The sequence below is a fragment of the Hyperolius riggenbachi genome, chromosome 3, assembly GCF_040937935.1.
Source record: "Hyperolius riggenbachi isolate aHypRig1 chromosome 3, aHypRig1.pri, whole genome shotgun sequence".
Classification (NCBI taxonomy): Eukaryota; Metazoa; Chordata; class Amphibia; order Anura; family Hyperoliidae; genus Hyperolius; species Hyperolius riggenbachi.
In genome coordinates, this window is record NC_090648.1 from 458,660,814 (window position 1) to 458,683,212 (window position 22,399).

General features: G+C 46.2%; 1 protein-coding gene across 1 annotated transcript in view; it reads left to right on the plus strand.

Annotated features, from left to right (window-relative positions):
* The first annotated feature begins 794 nt into the window (after nt 1-794).
* VDAC1 (voltage dependent anion channel 1) overlaps nt 795-22,399 on the plus strand; it is a 78,625-nt gene continuing 57,020 nt past the window's right edge. Inside the window, exon 1 of the mRNA XM_068277922.1 lies at nt 795-902. The gene's annotated coding sequence lies outside the window, so the exon portion shown is untranslated. The remainder of the gene's footprint in view (nt 903-22,399) is intronic.

Below are 22,399 nucleotides of genomic sequence, written 5' to 3' on the forward strand. Positions count from 1 at the left end.
CCTAAGGGCCCGTTTTGCCGATCGTAAGGGCATTGCGATTTTCATGTGGGTGTTGTTTTCCCCCCAAACGCAATCATGATCTGGTTCTGTTCCCAATGGCTACAGCACAAATTAAAGCGGAAATTGCTGCTTGCACCGTCGCAAGCAGCAGTGGGAAAGGAGCCATAAGAACACATCATCTGCATTTTGCAGTTTGAGGCCTCGTTCACATCATACGCGCTGTGGTGCTCATTTCAGCAGCGCGTATGGTGTGCGACACTCAAGAAAGGCAGAAGTGCATAGACAGCACTACTGCCGTTCAGATCACACGTGCCCATATGCGCTGCGCAGCAGTGCAATGCGCTTTCGTACTAGTGCATACATTTTTTAGCCAAGCGCAGCGGCGGCGCTGACCCATTTACTGTAGTGAATTGGATCAGCAGCGCAGCACATAGTGGTGCAGGTGGATCGCAGGGCCATTCTGCTCTATATGATGTGAAGGAGCCCTAAATAACATAGTGTGAAATTGCCTGCGAGTCCCCGAAGTGTGACCCCTGCCTCAATAGGAACATCATTATTAGGTGCCAACACTACATCCAACAGGCAATCCTAGCATGAACTTCAGTGAAGGGGGACCAGTCCTTCATGCCATGAAGGACTGGTCCCCCTTCACTGTCACCTTCCTGTAATCTGCTGTCCTCCACTGAGAGGCAGTAGCAGCAGCAGTAGCAGCATCTCTGATTCAGCAGCACTAGCAACAGCAGCCAGGATCACGTTCCAGAGGGAGTGCTGGTGACGTCACACAGTCGCTTTCCTTCGGCTTTCCCCTGGCCGGGCCGCTCCTCCTTCCCCTTCTCCGCCTCCTGCTGCACTGACAGACAGTCGCTGAAGCACTGTGGCAGCCGCAAGCCGAGGACAGGAAGGTAAGAGAGCCGTGCACGGGGAAGGCCGTTCTTATATAACGCTCTTATGTGCGGCACTGTGCTGGCTGGAGGAGGCCGGATCCGCCCGCTGACCTCTGCATGTCGGGTGTGGGATGGTATATGGGATGGTAGCGAGGCGAATGGATACAGGATTGCAGCCCAGTGTGTGCATTGCATCATGAGAAGGGCTGCAGATGGTCGACCTGATTTCACTGATTATAATCTGCTGCATGGGGACTTGGATTAATCTATAGTTTGCCCGGGTCACCTATTGACTTTCTGCTGTAGTGATATATCATCTATATAGCATCTATATAATCTATAGGCGTGTGCAATGTATGGATCTCCATCTTTGACCTACACCTGGAATATCTTTATAGCTGCCTATTAACAAGTACCTTTTTTTCATCAGATGCCATCTCTTGATGCTATTTTTAAAATCGAAAGTGATGGGAAGGGAATTACTGATTCTTCCCATAAATGGGTCAGTTGGGGCATTTCTAGCTCTTCCGATTCAGTCGTAAAATCCAACATTTGGATCAATGTAATTTTCTTATCAAATCGACCATAGAATCATTTTATATTTTTGCCACACACTGTGCAGTTTTCTGCACAATTTGTAAAAATTGTGTTGATAGATTGCATCTGATGGTAAAATTGTACTGTTAATGGGCACCTTATGTATCTATCTCCCAAAGAGGACGTGACCTTCCATGTGTTTTATGTGTCCCCATGCTTGATTGCACAGCTCTGGTTGGGAATAGTGATCTCTGCACAGCAGCAATACACCATTCACCTTGCTTGTCTTTCATCGGATAATACTGTGTTGCCTATGGCACACTGTGCCCATCAGATTATTTTGTGCCTACCACATCATGCTTTATTACTCAAGGTCATCATGGGCCACTAAAGCAGCATTTCTTGGGTACCCTTTCATATAGTGCTATGTGAGTCTGATGCTGGTGGCAGCTCTAAATCTGATCTGCAGGAGGAATAGGCCGGGCCTGTAGAGATCAGACTATGTGCCGGGTGGTAGATATCCTTTCATTCATACTGTTCCTGGGCTGAGAATACTAGAGCACATATGGCACGTGCCTTCTGTGAAGCAAGGACGGGAGGTGTTGCTATGGCCCTGCAATAAGCTGCCATTTGACCCTGAGTATGAAGGACACTCCTCATTTGGCTCCAGTCCCACAAGGCATAGGAATGACCTACAGCTTTTACGCACATGTAGATCCTTACGGTTCTGATTTTACGTCAGGTTATAGAGAGATCAAGCTATTGTCTGCTGGCATCGCTGCTTTTCCTAGAGTAATATATATGGAGGCCTACTGCATTTAAAAGGACATGCTTAGGCCTGAATGATTTACTGGAAGACGTGATGTGACATTTTGACTTGGCAGTTTCCTCTGCACGGAACATTTACCGGAATTATCAAGGGCCGAATCCGAAGTTTGCACAGGCCCAATCAGATTTTGAAAGCTAATACTTAACCCAGAGTTCATCCAATGAACGCATGCCCACACACTGTCTTGTCGAATGTCTGTTCACCTTTATGAGTTGATTCACAAAACGTAACCCTGTGAATTATCTTTCCTTATCTATTTATCTTTCCTTATCTGTTATTTATCTCTCCTTATCCGTTTATCTCATGAATTATCTCTTCATATCTGTTTATCTCTCCCTATATTTGTGGTGATAAAGCCTAGCTACATGCTACAAGTGCTAGATGGAATTCTACTTGGGGGAGGGGCAGATAATCTAGCGTGTGTACAGGTGTCCTACAAGGTCGCTTAAAGGGTTACTTCAACTTACCTGGGGCTTTTTGCAGTCCCCTGGAGTCATCCTGTGCCTGCGCCTTACTTCCGAGTCCCTCCATCGATCAGCGGCGACCCCTGCAAAGCTGGCTGGTCACCTCCGGTCGACTGTGATTTTTGCAGACTGCGCAACGGGATTTGTGGCAGGCCAGCATTGTGGGGTCGCCGCTGCTGGCTGGAGGGACTTGAAAGGATGACGCGGGCACAGGATGACTCCAGGGGGCTGCAAGAAGCCCCAGGAGGTAAGTTTGTTTTTTATTTTTTTTTACGCCTTAGATTTCCTTTAAAGATTTAGCACACATCAATGACAGCTGCTCCATGGTGAGCCTTGCTGGCGTCCCTTCTCCCACCCCCATAGAAACAGTACACGTTGCTCAGGTGTACTTGAGCGGCATGTTCGTACTGTGATGGTTCTCATGCAGTGTTACCTGCGATTGAGCTCGATGCTGACAAGCTACGCTAATAGTGCATGTGTATGGATTTTAAAGGGTACCTGAGATGGCGTTGAAGGAAGAAATTATACATACCTGGGGCTTCCTCCAGGTCCCTCGCCGTCCATCTACACCGCATGGATCCTCTGCAGGTGCAGTCTGGCTACACACGCTCTCCCGTTGCTCTCCTGTAGACGCCTGCGCAGAACGCTCCTCGCCACAGGAGCACAATGGGTGCACTAGCGCAGTGGGCCATGCCTCCGCAATACGCCCCAGACCAGAGGACTTTCTGGGTCGAATTACGGAGGATCCAGGCAGTGCAGAAGGACAGCGAGGGACCGATCAGCCTAGAGGAAGCCCCAGGTATGTATAGTTACTTATTTTTACACCATCTCCGGTTCTCTTTAAAGTGAACCAGAGATGAAAATAAACTAATGAGATAAACAATTGGATCTACCCTTCTATTCCTAAAAATGACTATTTTTAGATATCTCAAGGTTTTATTTTATGTATAAACATTTACAAAGCAGATTTCATGTTTCATAGTCTCTGCTTAATTGCAGTGTCTCAAGAGTCCCAGAGTGAAAATACATGAACTATTAAACTTTTATCTTTTCCTCTCACAGTAAAAAGCCCAGGAATCTGCTTAGAGAAAGTTGTTTTATAGCTGTCATTTTTCAGTGAACCGACTGAGTCCTGACTGGAGAAAAACTGTCAGTTCCATAGCTAATTATAAACTCTTTCAGGCAGAGAAAAAAGAAAAGGAGCACAGCATAAGTTTCTGTATGCTCGCCACTGTATATGCACATGTCTATCTCATCATGTCACATGTCATCTCTGGTATACTTTAAGGCGTATCTTCCATGAATGGCTGAAGGGCATGCTCGTCGGTAGCTCAGCCTCCAGGCTGCTGGCTCTGGGCGCCTTTTGGCTGCAGTTTTATGGAGCTGAAGCAGCATGTGCTTGTTACCTGTCAGCAAAAAATGCGTTCAGATGGGATACAGTATGGTGACCGCCTCTCCACTGTCTGTGCTGAGTGTTAGCATGTGCCCGGCTGGTGCATGGGAGCAGCCAACAGGCGGTCAATTCGCTGCCATCAGCCCCTGGTGAGAAAGAGTAAAGTATTGCTTAATTCTGAGGCCTGGGGCCAACCAGAGCACTTTCAGCGCTGGCGATCCCAAAAAGCATCAATGGCAGTAAGGCCACGATTGTGATCCTCCTGCACCATTTTTGGAGAAATGGTGCTCCAATACAAGAGAGAGCTTTTCAAGAGTTTTTGCAGTGACTTTGTGGGTAAACTACTTGCTAGGTCTCCCTAGGTCAGGTTTCCGGCACATAGCCCCACCCCCAGCACAAAAGGTCATTGGTGCTTCCCTAATTGGAGATGGAGAAACGCCTATGACTACTTCTGCTAGGGGCAGGGCTATGCAATGGAAGGCGGAAATTAACCTCGAGAGACCTGGTATGTATTTTAAAGGATACCAGACCCGAAAAGGATTGGATAAGCAGGCATGCAGGGGAGCTGTCCTGATGGCCACCGCTCCCCCCTGTTCTCCTCTGTCACCCTCCTTACATCCCTAAAACTCCTCCGGCAGCTTCTTCCAGTTCGGTGGAGTCAGGCATCAGTACGTAGGCGCCAGGGCTGTGGAATCGAGGAGTCAGTCAGAGCAATTTTTGGGTACCTGGAGTTGGAGTCAGTGGTTTCAGAAACTGAGGCGTTGCAGTCAGAAGATTTTTGTACTGACTCCATAGCCCTGGCAGGCGCTAGCCCGGCTGCGTGCTTCCCTCAGTGTGTGAGGACTCTGTGCATGTGGTAATCGTGACGTCATACGCATGCGCAGATCGCTCCCGGCTGCATGCTGAGGGGCACGTGCAGTCGTCCTAGCGCCTGCATACTGGTGCCAAACTCTGCCCCCCCCCCCCCCCGGAAGACTGCTGGAGGGGTTTTAGGTACATAAGGAGGGGGGCAGAGGAGAACTGGGGGAGCGGTGGCCATCACGACAGCTCCCCCTCCAAACCTTCGCTCTGATATCGTTTAAACTTCACACAAGATATAGGTGGAAAAAAACAAATCTGCAAATCGGAAGTGCTATACCATCAGCGGCATTAGATTGTATAGCGCTTCCAATCGCTGTCGGGATCGCTGCACAAAGGGCTTTTGCGATTGTAAGCGCAGGATTGATCCCCAGTAGACTCCAGGCCTGCTGCACGTATATTTGTGCACACTGCATGTCTTATGATAGTAGCTGTAGAAACATTTACGCACTGTAAAGCCTTCACTTTGTAATGAATAGAGTGTGAATTAGATTTTAAAGTTGAATTGTAAGGTCACCTTTGTCTGTCATGTGTGATGTCACTGTGTTGAAGCTGCGTTTGTAAATTTACAGTGCTGGCAGATGTCAGCAACATTATGAGAAACACGTGATTCTTAATGCTCGGCTTAATAAAATAAAATGTAAATTCCACTTTGCTTAGTAATGCACTTTCACCCTCATTTGTCTAAGTACTATCACTCTGGCATGTTTATGTAGGTTATTGTTTGGGAACATTATTTTGGTATGTACCCCAGCTACCCCCTGGTATAGTTCAGAATAAATGATGTACGTCTTTATACACTGATAAGTAGTACAGTTAGATTGTGTGCAAATTATTTCTAAGCTTTTCCTTTAATTGTAGGGTGATTGATTTCCCCGTCTGTCAGCTGCTCCCGTGCACCAGCTGGGGGCTTTCTAGCACTTGGCACGGGTGTTGGACAGACAGCCCCTTATGGACTCAACTTTCTTTTTTTTGCCCTCGGGTAACACCACCATATATCAAACAATGACACGTGTTACAAATGTTGCCATTTGGCAGTTCAGCTGTCTGTGGAGAAAGGGGCCTAAAGCAGTTTTGCCAACTTATCCCTTTAATTATTGATGCATATGAATTATACAGGTCTTGTTGGTAGTTTGATGTAGTTGAGGCACTGATTATACGTAGGCAGCCACAGAACATGCATTACTTCTTCTTCTCAGTCATTAAAGGGAGGATTAGGCAATCTTGACCTTGAAGTAAACATGAGATGAAGGAAAAAGTCGTCTTTTACTTACCCGGGGCTTCTTCCAGCCCCACATAGTCTGATAAATCCATCAGTGTTTTCCTGGCCCCCTCTTTTGTTCCACTGTCAGCCCTGTTACTACTGTGCATGTGTAGTCCCTTCGTCCTTAATTGCGCTTTTGTGGATGGTAACCAGTCTTACCAGTCGAAGGGCTGGTCCACACAGACGTCCGCCTGGCTACTGGCAGCATGACGTTTGGGCTTTCAGTGGCTTCCCATCGCAGTCTGCGTTTTTCTGCCACTTATGGGGACACTAGGTGCAGCAGTTAATTGACCCTGGATGCCACATGTAGCATCCAGGGTTGCCTCAAACGATGGGGAAAATCGGGATTGGAACGCTGCGCCAACGCCGGTAAAAGCCCGGTACAAATGGTTCCTTTTCTCCTTGATTGCACTTTTGTGGATGCTACATGTAGCATCCAGGGTCGCCTCATACGATGGGGAAAATAGGGATCCGAATGCTGCGTTCGAGCCAATGCTGGTAAAAGCCCGGTGCAAATGCTCCCATGCACTTGAATGGGAGAGTTTAACGATGAGTCCCGGATGCTGGTGGTAAACGCCCGCCAAGCATCCGTGTGTACCAGCCCTTAAAGGGAACCTAAGGTGAGAGGGATATGGATGCTTTCTTTTAAACAATATCCGTTGCCGGGCAGCCCTGCTGATCTCTTTGGCTGCAGTAGTGGTTGAATCACACACCTGAATCAAGCATGCAGCTAATCCAGTCTGACTTCAGTCAGAGCTCCTGATCTGCATGCTTGTTCAGGGGCTGTGGCTAAAAGCATTAGAGACACAGGATCAACAGGGGAATCAGGCAACTGGTATTTTAAAAGGAAAAATCCATTTCGCTCTCAGTTTAGGTTCCCTTTAAAGTGTACCTGAGATGGAGTAGGAGCAAAAAATTATACCATACCTGGGGCTTCCTCCAAGCAGAATGCTTCCTTGCCGTCCTCTGCCACCTCCTGAACCTTCAGTCGGCCCTGGTAAGTCGTCCGGTCAGCACAGGCACAGTCTGGCCACACGTGCTCCGCTGTTGCTTCCCATGGCCAGAACGCTCTGCACCTGCGCAGTACACCCCCGGCATTGGAGGCGCGCACGGCCAGGCCACGCATGTGCAGTATGCCCCAGACTGGAGGACTTACCAGGGACAATTGTGGAAGATCCAGGAGGGAGTGATCTGCTGGGAGGGACCATAGGAAGCCCCAGATAAGTATAATTTTTATCTCCTTACCTACCTCAGGTTCATCTAACTGTGCATGTGCAGAATGCTAATGGAGGGAACCAGGAAGATGCAGTAGATATTATGTAGCATGTCAATATTGGGCCATGTATTAAAACCACATATATAAACACACCATATCCATATTGGACATATAGTGCAACCGCATTCCCTCCTAAGAGGGTTAGGGATTGCAGTGATGAGGGTTGGTGGTTGCAGTGATGTGCAGCACCCACAATGAGACTTTGTTCACATCTAAAATCAAAATCGCTGACGGCAGCGATTTTCGATTTTTTTTTTGCGCTCTTCCCCCCCCCCCCCCCTCTCCTCCTGGCTCTCTACTGCGCTCTACAATTTTGTACAAAGCGCTTTTGCAGAGCTATTTTGCTTTTCCACTTCCTGAGGTCAGTCAGAAAGTGAACTCTTTCACCCAGAAATGAATAAATACAATGTATTTATTCATAAAAGCGTGAACGCAATCGACGGATAAAGCGATTTGTGAGTGTAGCAAAATCGCCCTGAAAATGGTACATGCAGCGCTTAGCTGAGCGGAAAGTACACGAAACGAGCTGTTATGAACTGTCCCATAAGGAATCATTGCACAAGCGCTTTTAAGGCGATTTTCAAAATTGCTGATGCTCAAAAAAACACGCAAAACGCCCTGGGTGTGAGCAAGCTTGAGAGATTTGTTTTTCAGAATGAATATATATAAAATAATCATTTGCTGTGAGTACAAACACTGATTCACTGACCTTCCATAAACCTTCAGTTTTCCAATATAACCCAGAGGAGTTCGCAGATTCTTCCCACTAGTGCCATCATTAATATCATTTTTATGCAATCCAGGCTTGCTGGATCAGTTCTTCCTCCAGTGTTCTTTAGCTTGGAGACCCTTAGTTACCCTTCTTCTTCTTCTACCTTCTTGCATGTTCTGTTAAACATTAACTTGAAATTGCTCATTGTTATAAACTGTTCTTATCACCTTGCTTCGACACGATCGTCTCACAGACTGTGAGATCACTTGACTCTCCACACAGCAAACAGGAGATAGACTTTCTCAGGCTTCTTCAATGTTTACGTTATTTATTCCAGTAACAGAAATACAGATAGATACAGTTTATCATCTCCTAGCAAAGCAGACTTCCATGTTGCGTTACAGCGGCGTGAGTACCTTCCTTCTGAAAGTACCCAGGTCTTCTTGTATCTACTCTATGTTGCATCTAGACTACCTATGTACAGCATACATTATATCAGATTACAGAAAGATAGAACATGCTTAGAGAAATAATTGGGTTCCAGTCAGTATTGCGAGCTAGTGCGGAAGGAAGAAGCAGAAGTGAGTTCTCCATCGCTCGCTCCAGATTTAATACCGACTAGGAAAGAGTTAAATATGACATCATCTTCGCCACCCCCTATATCAGTCTATTGGTGGACCCACTCGTGGTGTCATCATACCCGCCTACTCGATTAATAATCAATGAGGCACTTGACCCAGATGCAGGCATGTGGATGTTTAGTAAATATGGCCAATGTTTACTGTTCCTGTCCTGTAAGTGGAGGTCAGAGTAAACCGATGGCCTTCTTTTAGGAACATGTTCTCAGTATCTGCGTGTATCTTCTGCTACACGCAGACCCTGAGATGCCTCTGCCTGCATCACCAAACCTCTATCTATTTTAAAGGCATACACTGCGGACAAGCCTTTTACATAAAACTCAGGCCAAGTAACTGAGGCCTACTTAAATTATAACAATCCCCCCTAAAACGGCTTGACCCGCAGATCCCAGCGTCTGAACCTCCCAGTACCTGGTTTCTTTCTTGTATGTTTCACTTTTCGATGTTCGTGCTCACACAACTTCTCTGCTCTAGGCGGTTACCCCTGGAAGAGAGAGAGCAAGACCTCTTGGTCTTCCTGTAACCAGGCTCTCTGGGGAGGCCCTACTTCTAAGTCCCTCAATACCACATGCTCAGCATTTGCGTCACTTGCGTATCACTCACAAACTTGCATGACCACAGAAAAGTGAAACTCGTTTGTTTGTTACTCGATGGAGCAGTGCCAGGTGCCTTCTAAAAGAGCGCCTTTATACAATCAGCTCCATCACAGGTACTACTAAACCTATACCCGTAACCCTGTAGATCCCTTAATTTAAACTATTGGTTCAGTAGATTGTTTATGAGGCACCAATCTCTGGACCAGGTTAATTTATTTTACGTAATTTCAACACGCAACCTCACCTGGATAATGATGCCTAACGTTGTCATCCCCATCCAGACGACCAGTGGGTGTAGAAAGAACTTTGGAACTGCAGAGGCCCAGTCCGAGTGTCCCTGGAACATCACCGGAACCTTTGACCACCAGGGCAGACGGGAACTCACCTGCTCATTTTTGTGTTCTACCTCGTGAAGATCACCTGTATCATGGTGAAATCTTACCTCTAACTTAGTGTACTGTTTGTTTAACCTTTGTAACAAAATGTGGTCGTCTTGGATCAAAACCTGTTCCCCTTTGTCCCATGTCATGTTCTCTTTCAGGACGGGAACTACCCGTGAAACTTTGCACTTTAGAGTTCTCTTAACAATTTGAGAAACAACGTCATCCAACCTGGATGACTGGATCCATATGGGATCTCCGCTCCCACAATATGTTCCCCTTGGAAACTCCCCCTTATCGGAACAATTATGAGAATATACCTTGAATGTATCATTAGAACTTATGTTAAAAAACCAAACCTTTCCTTCCGCCACCGGAACTATCAGTTGGGCTTCAGGGTGGATCTTTGAATGGTAGTCTCGCATTTTGCGTTATTGAGCCTGCAGGCTTCTTCACTAAATTTGACTTGCCCCGGCCAACGCAGGTACTTCTGCAAGAATTGCCCGCATGAGGACAACTCTACTTGCTTCACCTCCCCGTCTAGCACCAAAAAAGGTTGACCTCTCAGGTCCTGGTGTAAGACACGGGTTAAGGTGGGAACTAAGGAAGTGGCGGTGCCTAAAGGAATGTTGCACCGTTTCCATTTGTTCACCCAAACATCTCGAAGCTGCCATGCAAAAGATCCTTCTCCAGAAAAATTAATATACCTCCCCTTGTCCAATCTCTCGCTGACAAAATATGTCCCCAGCTGTCCTGATTGGACCTCTTCCCCCCCTTATGTCCTGAGGCACAATATGTACCTGAGGTCGGGAAGACTGTACTCTCTGCAATTTTTCAATTAAGAGTATCTCTTCACTTATCCAACTATCATGAGGATAAGCTGCTGCATATGGACTGTGTAATATCGTCCCCTGTTGTGACCCGTGTGGGGTGAATGGGGTTCCCTGTGTTGGCGTTCCCTCCCCCGGGACCGCTCTCCCCACCCTCTTTGTCACCTGGAAATGTGGCTTGATCTCGATTTTTACTTCTTGTTTCGAGAACCACCAACCCTCGGCTTTCCAGCCTTTACGTGTGTATAGTTGTTTCAGAGGCACTCTCTGTTGGTAGCTCCAGAGTGTGATGTTGTCCCCTGCGTCTCTCTGGTAAGAGAATTGACGCCTCCTGCTCGTTCCTCTCCAATCTGGAACCATCTCACTCTGCATAACCAAGACAAGGTACCCCCGAATCACACACTCCACCTTTTGCATGTACCCATTGTACTGCAATGTACCTTTTAACAAACCTTTGGATCGGTGCATCGATTCTGGGAGTGTGGCATTCAATAGCAGATTTACACTGCCATCAAATTCCCACTGCCCGCACACTTGACCCTTCAGACCTTTCACCCATCTTGTGCCATGAAATTTGCTTTCTCCTGGCACAAGTGCTCTTTTCCTCCGTCCCTGCATGGTCCATCTGTGCCAAGCGGAGGGAGGTGTGAAAGGATTAGTACCTTTGTCACCAAACATTAACATGCTTGGGCCTTGCATTCTCATTAACCCCTTATTATACATGAGAATGTCCTCTCTTCGTTCTCCTAGGACGAAATGGCAACCTAGGATCACCATCAGCACGGTACTCTTCATTATAAAAGCACCACCTTGGGAAAGAAAAACATTAGCAATTTGCACTATGCTTTGCTCAGACAGTTTTTTTTAGACGTTTTCCAATCTCAGGAACCTCGGTTTTTAGTCTCTTTCCAATTTCAGGAATCTCGTGTTTTAGTCTCTTTCCAATCTCAGGAATCTCGTGTTTCTCCCAGCTTAGATTGGCATCTGGAACCTTTTGCTTATCCGACTGACATCTCCATCTTTGCTGCCAGCACTGCAGCTGTCTCAATTCCATATTGCCAAACACCTGAAATCGAAATACAAACAAATCAATTCTTATTAATGATTTGGGATTCGCCCTGCGGCTTGTACTCTTTACACTTTAGATTGATCAATATATATCGTAATTGATCTCGTTGCTTTATGGTTCTCATGAACTCTGTTTACTCTTATTGGTAGCTTGGAGCTAAACTTCACCCCCCTACCTCAGTACTATCCTCAGTACTTACCTGTTTAAAATATGCTCCCGCGGACTTCACCCTTGGAAGCTCTCACCTCATTGCAGCTCACTCCACATCCCCCCTTATCTGTCCATGCGCGGCCGTCGCATGCACAGATTACGGATGCCACACCTGTTGCTGCTTTGCAGGTGAGCCTGCAATGCTCTTACTCATTATCGCATTTACTTATCTAGAACTTCATTGCGATACCAGCTCTGCTAGAAGTTCTGTGTGTTGTACCCTCTGATCAATGTTTGCCGTGCCACCACCTAAACTACCAAAAAAAATTGCTGCCTCCCCGTAGGAAGGAGCACTTTGCACTTAAACTACACAGGGTGCAGGGCTAAGCATACCCGCGTCACATGCCTGTATGCAGATCCCTGAATGCCCACTTGGTAGGTAGTCACATGGCAAACACCGTACTGATACACTGTCACTCTGTAAACGGCAATTCTATCATCTGTATAATTGCTCCATGAACTGCTGTCAGTTCCTGTTCATTGTGCTACAATTGATAGGAGCTGGAAAAAACATATTTGACCAATCAGTGGACGAAAAAAAAACGCACAAAAAAACAGCTCCAGCCCAGCATAGACCTCTCAGTCCAGCTCTGGCCCTGTCCACGACAAAACCGGAAAAAACGTTACCGCTCTGCAGCAGCGGCGACAGAAACCCGTATTGGTCAACTCCCTTTTTTTCCACCTCCGGCACCCCCTTGCTGCACTGTTGGGAACTCATGCAACACCCATCAAGGTGCCTCACTTACAGGAATAATCCCATAAGCAACCCAGTACAGACCCTTTCCTGATCTGCACTGCTACGTGTGTCCCTGCACCTAGCTGGGAAACACTTCCTATTCTGGCATTCCTTTCCATGGACCCAGGGAAAAGCTCTGGGGAAATACTTTGAGAACCGAGACACACAGGAGAATGTCTCTGTATTTCTACCCCCCTTCCTTTCAGCTGCTCTGCCCGGAGCCGCGAGCACAGCCTGACGTGACGTGGATCCCCCAGCCCCTCCTCCCCCCCTGCCATGACGTGTGGGGGCCATGACTCTCTGGGGCAGGCTCTCTCCACTGCCGCCATTTTGAGTCCTGGACTGCCAGCTAAGATGGCTGCTCCCATAGCAGCCTCTGGTTCCTATATCTTAGGAGAGAAAACAAAACTCACACATACCAAACATTTTATGCATAGTTATACACAGTGCAGAGAGAAGAGAAAAAAAAAATATCAGCATTCCGCCACACACACTGTCTACGACCGGAGACTTCGTCCCAGCTGCGATTATTCACCCAGGGACTTGGGAAACTCCCTCTCTACACAAATCATCTGCAGTTTATCTCCGCCATAACTCAGATCAGAACTACTCAAGCGCGCAGCGTAACTAAAAACCATATTAACAGCTAGTACTGCTGAGACGAACAACAGACGAGCTGGCTGAACAACCTAACAGATGCAGATATTTACAAGCATGTTAGCAACTCTGACTGGAAACGCACGGAGGAAAGATAAACAAAAACCTCACCCATTATCTCAGCTGTCACTATGCGAACTTACACAGCTACCCAGAGACAAGGGCTGTCCACCCAGCTCCCCGAAAAAAAAGAGAAAAGAAAAAAAACAGCTCACCGAGAAAAAACTTACTTCTAAGTTCTACAACTGTTCTCTCCTATCTACTCTGCTACCTCTCTCCCCTGTCCACCACTAACACTGATGGTTTCCCTCTGCCGTGGGGGACCCCCCCCTTTATCTATCATCCTGCCCAGTCTCTGGACAGGGCGAGAAAAACAAAACAAAACCCAGAGAGAGAGAAAACAAAACATCTGCCACACAGGAACATCGAATCCTAAGAAACAATCAAAGCGCATAAACTCTGAAAACCCATTCTGTATTTACAAGATGCGAAACCCGCAGCCTCCACGCTGCAATTAACACAAAACACAGAACACATTATCCTCCTCTCATACAATAAAGATAATGCAACAAAACAACGTAAAACATACTTGCCTGAGCAGAGGACTTCGTAAGCCTGCGAATTCGACCAGCTTATGGCAACTTTTTCACGACACTGAGTGGATCTCTGGAACTCCTGAGCGTCATCTCTGTGTACCCACACTGGCTCAGCGGATCGATATCCAGCGGCAGCTGCCAGCCGGCCTCGGAGCGTTCCAGTCACCTGCGATCCGGTTTAGGCTATGACTGATGTGCACTCACAGTCAAAGTTTAACATCCACGAGTGTCGCCGCTGGTTCCCTCGAATTGCAGCCCCCCGTGTGTGCTCGGCTCCCACACACTCACCCCAGCTTATCAGTATCAGCTTGATAAGCTTTACAGTCCGTGTCCGTCTATTCCGCTTGTTTTGCTGTGGAATATCTTGAAACCATTTTCGGCCCCTGGCCTCGACTGCCTGTTTTGCTAGGCAGGGAAGGATTTCAGCACCACTGTTATAAACTGTTCTTATCACCTTGCTTCGACACGATCGTCTCACAGACTGTGAGATCACTTGACTCTCCACACAGCAAACAGGAGATAGACTTTCTCAGGCTTCTTCAATGTTTACGTTATTTATTCCAGTAACAGAAATACAGATAGATACAGTTTATCATCTCCTAGCAAAGCAGACTTCCATGTTGCGTTACAGCGGCGTGAGTACCTTCCTTCTGAAAGTACCCAGGTCTTCTTGTATCTACTCTATGTTGCATCTAGACTACCTATGTACAGCATACATTATATCAGATTACAGAAAGATAGAACATGTTTAGAGAAATAATTGGGTTCCAGTCAGTATTGCGAGCTAGTGCGGAAGGAAGAAGCAGAAGTGAGTTCTCCGTCGCTCGCTCCAGATTTAATACCGACTAGGAAAGAGTTAAATATGACATCATCTTCGCCACCCCCTATATCAGTCTATTGGTGGACCCACTCGTGGTGTCATCATACCCGCCTACTCGATTAATAATCAATGAGGCACTTGACCCAGATGCAGGCATGTGGATGTTTAGTAAATATGGCCAATGTTTACTGTTCCTGTCCTGTAAGTGGAGGTCAGAGTAAACCGATGGCCTTCTTTTAGGAACATGTTCTCAGTATCTGCGTGTATCTTCTGCTACACGCAGACCCTGAGATGCCTCTGCCTGCATCACCAAACCTCTATCTATTTTAAAGGCATACACTGCGGACAAGCCTTTTACATAAAACTCAGGCCAAGTAACTGAGGCCTACTTAAATTATAACACTCAAACCGACACGTAAAAATAGCTAGAATTTTCTTTCTAGTGTAAAAGTATCAGCCTATAACAAAAACCAGATTATACTACAAATCATTTGCTGGAAGGAAAATTTTAAAGGACACCTGACGTAAGAGGGAAATGGAGGCTGCCATATTCATTTCCATTTAACCTCCCTGGCGGTAAGCCCGAACTGAGTTCGGGCTATGCCGCCGCAGAGAATTTCTCAGGCCCTGGTGGGCCGATTTGCATAATTGTTTTTTTTTTTTTTTTGGTACACGCAGCTAGCACTTTGCTAGCTGCGTGTACAAACCGATTCTCCGCTACCCGCCGCGCCCCCCCCCCCCCCTCCCCCAGTCCCAGTGTTCTCCCCAGGCTCTTGTAGCTGGGTGCTCCACCTGGCTAGTTTTGGTGAGCACACGGCTGTCATCGGCTCACCTCCTCCTCTGCTGTAAGCAGAGTTTCCCACAGAAGCACCGGACCTGTATTCTCTCATATCGCCCCACCCGGCTACCTTTTCATGCCACCCGGCTACTTTTTCATGCCACCCGGCTATCAGCGGCAGGCAGCGCTAAGGGGTGGATCGCGACTCCCCCGTGCACCATGACGTCATCCCGATCGTCACCATGACGACGGGGGAAGCCAAACAGGAAATCCCGTTCTGAACGGGATTTCCTGTCTGCTCTGATAGCCGGAGGCGATTGGAAGGGGAGGGGGGATGCAGCTGCACAGCGGCTATCGGCTATCATGTAGCTAGCGCTAGGCTAGCTACATGATTAAAAAAAAAAAAAGTGCTGTGCTGCCCCCTGGAGGTTTTAATAGACCGCCAGGGAGGTTAAACAATGCAAAGTGCCTGGCTGTCCTGCTGATCCTCTGCCTCTAATACTTTCAGCCATAGACCCTGAGCAAGCATGCAGATCAGATGTTTCTAACTAAAATCTGACAATATTACCTGCATGCTTGTTTCAGGTGTGTGATTCAGACAATACTGACCTGAAATATCAGCAGGACAGCCAGGCAACTGGTATTGTTTAAAAGGAAATATGTCCCCCCATATGTCTCGGACAGCAGACAGCTACACTGATTGTAGGCAGAAGAGTGTTTAGTTTCCTCACGTTTTAATAAACTGGCTATAACATACCTATCCAGTGGCAGCTACCTTCACTGCAATCTGAGGTAAACTTGTGGTTTTTACATAGGTGACATTACTATATCACCTAATCCCGGGCCACAGCTTGCTGCCAGACAAGCATCCCCTGCTCGCCTGCTTTACACACCTTCACACACTTCACAGCCCTCTGTCCACAAATAACCTAAACATCCATCCTCGCCCCAACCTTATTTCCATCCATCCCACCCACAAAAACAAGTTTCCCCTACCCTGCGGTCTCTGGAATGCCAGACCTGTCCGCAATAATATGTTGGTGCTTTATAAATACAATAAATAATGATATAATAATTATTAGGCACATAGGATATAGGCAATAAATCTGACTGCTCTCTCGGGGCAAAAGAGAAGTGGCGGGACCTGCTTTAACACCAGCTCCTCGTGGTGCCTTAACACATCAGTACTAGTCAAGAAGTGATCCTCGGAACTTGAACTCCTACTTGTTAACTGCAGACGACCTACTTCGTCGCGCGTGCTCCTCTGTCATGCTTCAATAGGCGGGAGTATTCTGCGCAAGTGTAGAATACTCCCAGCAACGGAAGCGGGGGAGCACGTGGGATAGAAGTATGTCAAAGTGCGAATGGGGAGGGTACCGGGCCCTCTAAAGGGTGACAGGAGCAGCCCAGGAAGACAGTGAGGAATCAAGGGGTCTGGAGGAAGCCCCAGGTAAGTACAAAACGAGGTTTTGTTCATCTCAGGTACACTTTAACAACTATAGGCCTATGAACCTTAAAGGGATCCAAGCAGCTCTTGGCTTCAAATAGCTGCAAGGGCTGCCATTGTTAAGAAGCTCAACCCCTGCTGTTTTACAACTGCTGTTATCCAGGCTAGGTGTGACATTCTTCAACTGTAACTGATGTTTTCTGTTTGAAGTACAATGGGGGTTTGTTTGTGGTCAATTAAGTCTAAAGAGGTGATTTCTTATCTGTTTTCACCATCTGCTGCTCAGGGACCGCAGGTCCTTTGCAGACTAAGTGGCTAATTTAACTCTTAGATGTAAAAAAATGAGGTAAAATTAAAGTTTTTTTTTTTTTTTAATAATAAACCACATTTTTAGAATGCATTTTTAATTTGCTAAAGAGCTGCCCTGGGTGTTAAAAATGATGCTCGGTTCACTTTAAATTCAGATAATCCTGCATTAACTCAGAATTATTTGCATCCCATTCACTAGGCTTGAACGATTTTTTTTATTTTAAACTGAAATTGCTATCACCGTGATCACGATTTTGGAATTATCCGGTGGTTTCTGTGATGACTTTTTTCCATGTGGGAGGGGGAGTTTGAAGAAGGGACTCCCTCCAAGGCCCGCAGGTGTTGCAGCATAAGGGGAAAGCATTGCACATCAGCGGGGAGGGGGGGCAGTCACCCCCCCCCCACCTCGGGCTCTCCCCTCAGCGCTCCCCTCCTCCATCCATCACTGGCAGCGGCGGTTTTCCCTCTGTCTCTCTCTGTGGAGAGATTTATCTTACAGGAAATTAAAACGGTGCTTCCTAACGGACATAAACAGCAATAACTGCACCAAAAGCATTCTAGCCCCTTTTTATGTACGATCTATCTTTGAATAAATCCATAACTAACCTAAAGGCTTGTGTATTTTTATTCACTTGCATGTTTGCTGTAAAGTTGGACCTTTGTATAGTGTATGCAGCTGATAAAATGAGGGCTTTGGGAGGCGAGTGCCTCTGTGGAGGAATATTAACACTGTCACGCTGTCAGTTCTAAAGTGAATCGCTGGCATGGGTATTGAATGACAAAAATCAATGTTATTCATTTTGCATGAGGGAGATGGCGTAAAATTCTCAAGACACGAGTATTGAGATGCGCCATCTGCACTGCAGAATGCCAGTCATGAAGTTTGAAAAATGCTTAATATAAATTTGCTGTCATTAAACAGATGGTTTACGATTTTACCATAGTAAAATCGAAATGCGCACTTGTGAACAAGGTCATAGGGAATCATTGCACAAGAGCTTTTGGGGCAATTTCTAAAATCGACCAGCGCTTAAAAAACCCTCGCAAATCCTCATAGTGTGAATAAGCCCTTATGGGGATGTTCATTTAAAAAAAAAAAAAATTTGTTCCTGGTCCTCCGTTGCCTTTAGCCCATAAAAGAAATCCAAAACGGGGAGCGGGCATGTGTGGTGGGCTCTCCTCATGCCCACCGCTCCTCCTGTTCTCCTTCTTCGCCCTCCATTTTCATGCGGTCTATTTTAAGTAGTCCATGCTTTGCACTGTTGTTTTTATTTTGTATCCTGAAGGTGAAATTGTGTAGCTTGTTATCCAGTTATCACAACAGTTTAGATGTCAACTCAAAGTGGCATTTTATTTGTATTTTGGAAGATAAGGGAACAGCACAGGGAATGCCAAGAGAGTAGGTGCCAAGCTACTCTGACAAGCTGTACGTGTCTTTTGTGTGGATTATGTACTTGCTAACTTCACCCACGTTTCCTACAAGAATGTAGACGATCTGCAACTCTTTGCTTTTCGTTCTTAGTAGGCCAAGCTTTGTACTCACTTTCTTTTCCTAAATTGTGTGTAAGTATAGCTTTCTATACTTTATCTGTTTAAGGGCCCGTTCACACTTGTGCGTTTTCAGAGCGATTTCAAAAACTCGTGTACAATGAAAGTATATGGAAGTGTTCTCATCTAAGCAATTTGCTTAAACGCAAATGCGTTGCCTGCAGCGTTTTCTGAGCGATTCTGGAGCGATTCTGCAGGCTTATATGAACTAGAAATCGCAAGACGCTAATTGCTGAAAAGACACCGGAAAAACGCTTTCTGTACAGGGAAATCGCTAGGAAAAAACGCCAGAAAATCACTCAGAGTTTGCGTTTAGCGATTTGTAGGGTGAATGGGCCCTTACAAGCGATTTCAGCATCGCTGAAAATCGGTAGCGTTTTCAAAAACTCTTGTACAATGAAAAGCGTATGGAAGTGTTCTCATCTAAGCGATTTGCTGAAACGCAAATCTGAGCGATTAGTGTTTCAATGTTAAGTATAGGAGCGCTGGTAAATCACTCTGGAAGCGCTGGCCTGTTAACAATCAACAAAGATTTTCCAGCGATTTTTACCCATCAAACCTTGCAATTTACCCACAAAACCTCTTTCTCCTGTGCAGATGTCATTTCCTGTTTCTGGAAGACACAGCTTATTGAACTAGAAATCACAAAACGCTAATCGCTGAAAAAAATGTTTTCTGTACAGTGAAAAATTGCTGAAAAAACACTGGACTCCAGAAAATCGCTCAGCGTTTGCGATTGCGTTTAGCGATTTCTAGTGTGAATGGGCCCTTAGCATCCAGTGCACAACACTGCAACCTGTCCTTATGTAAATTGTAAATAAAAACAGTGTGTGATGATTTGCAAATAAAATAATCCCTGTGTATAAATCAGAATTTTCTCAGATACTGGAGCTGAAAATTTTATTTTATTACAGATCCATGTCCAGATCCATGCTGGTTTTCAATTTGATGTCAGCACCAAGTTTAAAAAGTACAGCAATTGCAACATAAGACCGTATACGTTGTGTAATGCTGTAACAATACAGTCGAGTCTCTGTTATCCCGGACAGGCAGGGATCGCCTGATGCCAGATAGGTGTAATTCCGGTTGCTTAAAGGGAACCCGAGGCAGGCAAAGTGAAAGATTTTATACTTGCTCGAGGCTTCCTCTAGCCTCATAAGCGCTGATGCGTGTCCCTCGCCGTCCTGCCGAGTGCCTCCGTTTGCGTAGTATCGGTCCTGGTAACTGGCTCAGCCGTCTGGCGCTTCTGCGCGTGTGTGGAGGTGCCGCGCATGCACAGTAAAGCTGACTGACACGACTGAGCCAGGTTACCGTGTCCATTACCACACGAACTGAGGCTTCCAGGAGGATGGCAAGGGCCGCATCGGTGCTAATTGGGCTGGAGGAAGCCCTGGGTAAGTATGACATCTTTTAGTGTGCCCATCTCAGGTTCATTTTAAAGGACAACTGTAGTGAAAAGAATAAGGAGGCTGCCATATTTCTTTCCTTTTAAAAAAATACCAGTTGCCTGGCAGAGCTGCTGGTCTATTTTGCTGCAGTAGTGTCTGAATCACACTCCAGGAACAAGCAGGCAGCTAATCTTGTCAGATCTGACAATGTCAGAAACACCTGATCTGCTGCAAACTTGTTCAGGGTCTAAGGCTAAAAGTATTAGAGGCAGAGGATCAGCAGGGCTGCCAGGTAACTGGTATTGCTTAACCTCCCTGGCGTTCAATTTCCCCAGGATTTCTGTGCAAAAAGTGATCCAATTAATTTTCATAACCTTTTTTTCCCTGTAACTTGCCTAAATGTCAAGCAAGGGTCTAGTATACAGTGCAGGAGAGTATTAACATGTATGCACATTCGTACTGTTCACAGCATGTTTTGTATTGACGTGTATAACCATCAATACCGCTAGGGAGGTTAAAAGGTAGTAAATATGGCAACCTTCATATCCCTCTCACTTCAGTTGTCCTTTAAAGGACATCCAAGTTAAAACAATGTGCCCAAAAAAGTTTATACATTTAGTATGGTATCTACACCAGCATCCAGGGCTGTGGAGTCGGAGTAATATCGGGTACCTGGAGTTGGAGTCAGTCGGTGGTTTCAGAAACTCCGGAGTCTGAGTTGGAGTCAGATGATTTCTGTACCGACTCCACAGCCCTGCCAACATCGCTACCTCCTCTTCCCCCTGCCAGACTCTGTTTCTCCGCAATAGTCCCGGACTAGGCCCCGACCACTAGTAGTCGTGACCTCTGAACTGCATATGCTTAACCAGCACATTTGCAGTTTGCTCTTGGACACCGCGTGTCGGTACGGAGCACTAACAAGCGCCTGCTGGTGCAAGAAAGCAGCTGACAGGTGCTGAATTCACCACCTGTCAGATGCCCGTGTGAAAGGGCTATTACCAAAATTTGCAGTGAATGGAGATCTATTAATGCCAGAAATATTCTGTGTGCAAATGTTTACAAAAGTACTTATGAGTAGGGACGGTCAGTAAGATGCAAATCATTTTTAGTTGATGCAGGGTTATGCAAATGTATGCAGCTTGAAAAAGGACCAATCAAATTTAACCTCAGCAGGATTTGATTGGTTCATTTTCAAGTGGCATACATTTGCATAATGCTGCATCAATTCAAAATGATTTCCCTCTCATTGACTACCCCTACTTATGTGGGTTCTTGCATGGGAGGGTCTGTTTCCACTTGTGCGGTGTGAATCGCGCGGTAAAAATTTGCATGCGGATGCAAATTTCGCGTGCGGTGGTATGGATGACGCTGTATGCGAATTTAACCATGGCAGTGCCGGTGTGCTTTTCCATTGATTTCCATGCGAATTCGCATGAAAATTCGCATACCAAAGCTGCAGGCGATTTCCCTATTAAATACATTAGCGGCGATTCGCATGCATTCCACACGCAGGCGAATTCTGAGGGCTCTGCCGTGCAGAAAAATCCTGCACAGAAAAACGCTCAGGAAAACTGACAAGTGGAAACAGGCCCATTCACTTGTATTGGCTGTGCGAATCTGCATGCAGGAAATGCAGATTCGCGATAGTGGAAATGGGCCCGGAATCGTGAGACCTTAGCTTGAGCTTTGAGCCATTGCTATTCCCTCAGATGATCCTGATGTCTGATTGCCAGCAAATTGCAATCAGTGCTCGATTATAACGCTGTATTTTATATGGAAGATAATTATATACACTCAGCTGCAGGCCGTATAATTTTTAATCATTAAATGTGAAGATAAGATTAAGTAAAAGTTATGCTGCTGTAAATTATTTTATTTGCTCATGTACCGGTAATTGTTTTGCAAAGATATTTTTTTGACAGCCGTGCTTAAGGTGGCCATACATTAGGCGACTTGGCCGATCGACCATCCAATTCGATTATTCTAATCGCATTGGATGAAAATCGTTGCTGCCACGTTAATGCCCGACGGAACAGAAATTGGTCGCTTTGTCTATTGCGCATGCTGCAAGATGTTGGGCCGAAGTTGCTTGGTTGGGTGCGCGGCGATACGGCGGCGATTTCCGATACGATCGAGCGACGATATGACGAAACCCCCACCGCAATGTATAAATGTGCCCG